This window comes from Bison bison, unplaced genomic scaffold, assembly GCF_000754665.1.
Source record: "Bison bison bison isolate TAMUID 2011002044 unplaced genomic scaffold, Bison_UMD1.0 scf7180017864345, whole genome shotgun sequence".
NCBI classification, from domain to species: Eukaryota; Metazoa; Chordata; class Mammalia; order Artiodactyla; family Bovidae; genus Bison; species Bison bison.
The window spans coordinates 4,404,253-4,410,209 of NW_011494917.1; the positions used below are offsets into that span (position 1 = coordinate 4,404,253).

Genomic DNA, 5,957 nt, shown 5'->3' on the forward strand with positions numbered 1-5,957 from the left:
GTGTCCGACTCTGTGTGACCCCATAGACGGCAGCCCACCAGGCTCCCTCGTCCCTGGGATTCTCCAGGCAAGAACACTGGAGTGGGTTGCCATTTCCTTCTCCAATGCATGAAAGTGAAAAGTGAAAGTGAAGTCGCTCAGTCGTGTCTGACTCTTCATGACCCCATAGACTGCAGCCTTCCAGGCTCCTCCGTCCATGCGATTTTCCAGGCAAGAGTACTGGAGTGGGGTGCCACTGCCTTCTCCAATCTTGTGCTCTCTGCCTCTTCTACCTTATTTAAGCCCTTACTACCATAACCCTTGGGCCTTGCATCAGCTTCCCGATTCACAATTTCCTGCCTGGCTGCTCCTTAACCCACCCTGCCTCTCACCACTCACTGCATTACTTTTCATAAAGCTACACTGTCCTCCCAACACTGTCCTGCTTGTGAATCAGCTGACAGCACTCATCACTTCCAGGACAGTGTCCAAACTCAGCCTCCATCCATCTTTCAAGCCTCATACTAATACCATAAACCCTCTGGTGCTCTTCAACTGGTCTGTCAACCCTCTGACATGCCTGGCACACCTCTCACTTCATGTGTCAGACTCCCGTGCCCTCTTCCTGCCTGGTCTCCCCACCTCCTATCTATAAATCTCAGTCATTCTCCTAGAATCAACAATAAGACTGGCTACATAATTTATGAACCCCAGTGCAAAGTGAAAACATGGTCTTTCTGTTCAAAAATGATTAAGAATTTTCAGACCCTGACAGCAGAGCATGGAGCCCTTCTGAGCACAGGGCCCAGTGTGGCATGGGCCACACGCTCATGAAGTGACCCCCGATCCAAGAACCCTTCCTTGACCATCAATCTATTCTTTCTTCCCTTCCTAAAATCTACATTGTTTGTTTATAACCCATTCTTTATACTGACAGCATACTACCTTTGTCAATTAATCTCTATGACTCTCTGTGTTTGCAGCATCTTTGTTGGTTCCTCAAGCTCTTTTGTTGTGGTGGTGGTGGTGTGCTATGCTGTGCTCAGATGCATAGTTGTGTCTGATTCTTTGTGATCCCATGCGCTGTGACCTGTCAGGCTCCTCTGTCCATAGGATTCTTCCGGCAAGAACACTGGAGTGGGTTGCCATTTCCTACTCCAGGGGATCTTCCTGACTCAGGGATTGAACCCACATCTCTTGCTTGGCAAGCAGATTCTTTTACCACTGTGCCACCTGGGAAGCCTCCCAGCTGTTATTAGGAAATTTCTACGTGCCAAGCCCTCAGAAAATAAGATCGAAAGACTCAGTCTCACAAACTGGAGGAGTTAACAATCTGGGAGGTTACCAAACACACTGACAATTATCATCCCCCGTGACAAACACTGTGACAGAGACACGCCCGGGGTACCAGTGGCATGGGAATAGAGAAGCAGGCAGGAAGGCCTCTTGGAAGATGTGGAGCTGAACTTCCCAAAATGCACAGACACTGGCCAGGCAAAGGAGCGGAAAGAGAGTGACAAAGGGCATTTCAGAAAGAGGGACCAGCATAGACAGATAGTGCAGAGGATGTTACGTGCCTCTCCCAACTGAAACGTCAGCTTCCAGAGGACAGGAATTGCACCTTCTCCTAGCACCTAACATGATTCATTGCTCATAGCAAAAATACAATAAATATCTGGTTCAGTGAGAAGGTAGGTTGATTCTATAAACAGTATGGCATTTCAAAGTTAAATCAGAGAGCAAAAGTAATTAGATGTTTCAAATATACCTCTAAACTTTATACTCTCTAAGCATGAGAGTACTTCCACAGAATTTATATATGCAGCTGCCATATAAAGACTGACTCTTACACCTGTTTAATACTAATTTACTATCCCTTTTTGACAACAGTTCAGTGAAAGCTGATGAGAGCTCTTATCGCCAGGTAGATTATAAAAGGAAGAGGCTGCTCATAGCTGCAAACTTTATTTTCACAAAATGTTAAGTACATAAAAATATTATCTCTGCAATATTTCTAAGTATTAAAAAGTTGAATCCAGCACACTACGTGGGCTATGACCATTTCAAAAGCAGAAGGTTTGTGCATCTTTAGTTTATAACAATGCCCTAGATACTCACTGACATTTAATAACCCATTGGCACCAACAGAGTCATTAAAACGGATGCAGGCTGAAACGTATGCTACCTAAGTTCAACTTCTCATGCAGGAAATACAATATTTTCTCAACTTTTGTAAACAGGTATGCTGCTACTGCAGCTGAGACCATGTTTGAGATGTTCCCAACCACCAAGAATAGAAATACAAGGACAAGAATGTTTAAATAAGCACCAACAAAACAATATGGAGTAGGGAATGGCAACCCATTCCAGTATTCTTGCCTGGAAAATCCCCTGGACAGGGGAGCCTGGCGGGCTACAGTTCACGGGACCGCAAAGAGTCGGACATGACTGAGTGCCTGAGCATGCACATAGAAAACAATAAAAGAAAAAGTGTGAAGCAAGTATTCAGATAGAAAGCCAGAGCCTTTTAACAATGCAAACCAAAAAATAATCAAAATTTTAAAACACACAAGAAAAATATTTGAGGACGGTAGATAGGAAAAGCAAAAGGACTGAAATTTAAAATTTTAGAGACAAATCCTGATTCCAGGGTACACTAGCAGATCTTGAGTCAGGCATTTCCTCTTTCCTTGGCTGAACTTATATGTACATTGGAGAAAAATACCACCTATATCATAGGGTAACTTCAAAAATTAAATCAGTTGACACACACTAACTGTGGTCCTTGTTAGTGCCAAAATTTACTTGACTCTGAATTCATAAGTTGTCATTTATATGAAAATAATGAAATATTTCGCTATATTGATTCAAATTCATTCAATCAATCTTTAAAATTCAAATTCAACTGGAATTGATTTTGCATCTACTCTTGCTCTGTGCTGGGTACCATAACACATCTTATTGAATACTTTCAACAAACCCAAGTGGCCTTTACTTTATCTATTTATTTATTGTTTTTTTATTTGGCTGTGCCAGGCCTTAGCTGTGGCAAGCAGGATCGCTGTTGCCACTTGCCAGGATCTCTAGTTGTAGGCATGTGGGATCTAGTGCCTTGACCAGGGATTGAACCTGGGCCCCTGCATTGGGAGCACAGAGTCTTAACCACTGGACCACCAGGGAAGTCCTTACTCTATTCTAAAGTAAAGAAACTGAGGCCCAGATGAAAAGTCTTTGTGCTTTCTGTTTACCTGCACTGTAACATGAAAATATTTCTAGTCAAGTTCTCCATTCTTTAAAGAGAGGTATGAATCAGCCACTAATTCTCTACATTCCAGGCCAAAGGAAAGTCAGCATGCTGCTGCTGCTGCTGCTAAGTCGTGTCCAACTCTGTGCGACCCCATAGACAGCAGCCCACCAGGCTCCCCCGTCCCTGGGATTCTCCAGGCAAGAACACTGGAGTGGGTTGCCATTTCCTTCTCCAATGCATGAAAGTGAAAAGTGAAAGTGAAGTCGCTCAGTCGTGTCCAACTCTTCATGACCCCATGGACTGCAGCCCACCAGGCTCCTCCATCCCTGGGATTCTCCAGGCAAGAGTACTGGAGTGGGGTACCATCGCCTTCTCCATCAGTGAACTCATATGACACAGTTTCCGGATTTCAATCACTCACTCATCAAGCAAGTGTTTATTGTGTACAATGCTATGACAAGGAAGACACAAAACAAATCACCGAGGTAAAGAGAATCTTAGGAAACTTGTGTGGTAGAAAGTAAAACCATGAAATAGAAGATTTTAGATTAGTCTGGTGGCAGACAAAAGGAACAGATGGGAAGTGATTGGAAACAGGAAGAATGAGAAAAACAGGGCTGTGGATAAGGTATGAGGCAACAACTGCCTGGCCTGGATGGTAGCAGTGGGCACGGAAGCAAGAGATATTTCTGAGGCTGACTACCTCCAGAAGATACGTGAGAAGGTGACTCAAGGATGACTTTGAGGTCAGTCAGCTAAGGAATTCAGGGAAGAGGGATCGCTTGGATAGACATGTGGCATTCAGGGAAGGCAAGGGTGAAATCCACTGGGCCACAAGGAGATGAAATCCACTGGGCCAGAAGGAGATTAGGGCCACACTGAAAACGCTCAGCGGAGCTCACCCGTGCAAAATGCAAGCTATGTAACTGGAGAGTGAGGCTGGGTGAAGGCAGAAGATACAGACTGGAGCTTCATCACCATAGAGCTAACGAAAACCATGAGATGGCGTCCACCTTCCTGCAGGAAAAACCACTTAGAAGTACATGAGCAGAAGCTCCAGGACTGACATCTTAACATTAAGTGGGAGAATCTAGAAAGACGGTACTGTGGAACCTATTGGCAGGGCAGCAATGGAGATGCAGACATAGAGAACCGACTTGTGGACACAGCTGGGGAAGGACATGGTGGGGCAAACGGAGAGAGCTGCATGGAAATAGATACACTGCTATACGCAAAACAGATCGCCAGTGGGGATTTGCTGTATGACTCAGGGAACTCAAACCCGGGCTCTGGGACAACCTAGAGGGGTGGGATGGGCTGGGAGGTGGGAGGGAGGCTACAGAGGGAGGGGACATATGTATGCCTACGACTGATTCATGTTGATGTGTGGCAGAAACCAACACAATATTGTAAAGCAATTATCCTTCATTAAAAATAAAGTTTTTAAAAAGAGAGGGAGAAAAGAGCCAATTTGCTCAATTTTTTGGCATGTACAGGACTATATTTAAATAAGGCTATTTTGTTATTTCTATTACTTTATAGATTAGATACGATAATAAAGGACTACATTTTATTTTTCTGTATCCAGTAAAGGTTAAGTATCAATAAGAGAGAAGGCATGCACACTTTAAATTCTGTCCATTTTGAGAAGAACTGTACTCAGGGAATGGAAATGACAGCTGAACATGAAGTCTCTTGAACCAAATAGGAATATTAAAAGTCCATTTTCATTTACACCAATGTGTAAGCCCTGCTTCCATCAGCAAGTCCCTGGAAGTGCTCAGCAAGTCTGAAAACGTGCTTCTGCCGCACTGATCCCAACAAATTCACCCACTATTTTCCTCACTCATCCTCCTTACTGCAAGGCACTCAGCCGGACACTGAAAGGTCAGTGGTGCTGAAGATGGACACACTGCTCTTGTGGAGTTCATAGTCTAGTCCATGATGGTTTATACCCTGCCTCTTTGCTTCCAACCCAAAGCAATCAGGATTGAACCTCAGTGACATCTCTATTGTCCTTTGGTCACGTACTTCTTTTTATTTTTTGACTACGCTAGGTCTTCACTGTGGCACGTGGGCTTTCCCTACTTGCACTGTGCAGGCTCTCCAGTTGCGGTGCACAGGCTTGGTTGCCCTGCGGTATGCAGCATCTTAGTTCCAAGACCAGGGATCGAACTCATATCCCCTGCATTGGAAAGTGGATTCTTAACCACTGGACCACCAGGGAAGTCCCTTGTATTTCTTATGGATGAAGGCTGAGGGTGTGGTAACCAGTAAGTGGATGAACTTCTTTTAGATGAACTAGTCAGAAAATGGGACAAATATATGCCCCAGTGGTTACACATTTAAACCTGAGTAGTTGTGTGGTTCCTGCTACCACTCCAGAGGGCTGTGTTGGTTGCTACAGTGAGGTTTGGGGCCTTACAGAGGCTTCCTTGTTGTTGTTCAGTCACTCAGTCGTGTCCGACTCTTTGAGACTCCACAGACAGAAGCACGTCAGGCTTCCCTGTCCTTCACCACCTCCTGGAGTTTGCTCAAACTCATGTCCATTGAGTTGGTGATGCCATCCAACCATCTCATCCTCTGTCGCCCCCTTCTCCGCCTGTGCTCAATTTTTCCCAGCATCAGGGTCTTTTCCAATGAGTCAGCTCTTTGCATCAGGTGGCCAAAATATTAAAGCTTCAACTTCAGCATCAGTGCTTCCAGTGAATATTCAGGGTTGAATTCCTTT

At 44.7% G+C, this 5,957-nt stretch overlaps 1 non-coding gene across 1 annotated transcript; it reads right to left on the minus strand.

Moving 5' to 3' along the window:
- Positions 1 to 3,087: 3,087 nt before the first annotated feature.
- On the minus strand, positions 3,088 to 3,159 carry TRNAG-CCC. The gene has a single exon. It is a non-coding gene; the product is annotated as a tRNA-Gly (tRNA).
- Between the last annotated feature and the right edge of the window lie 2,798 nt (positions 3,160 to 5,957).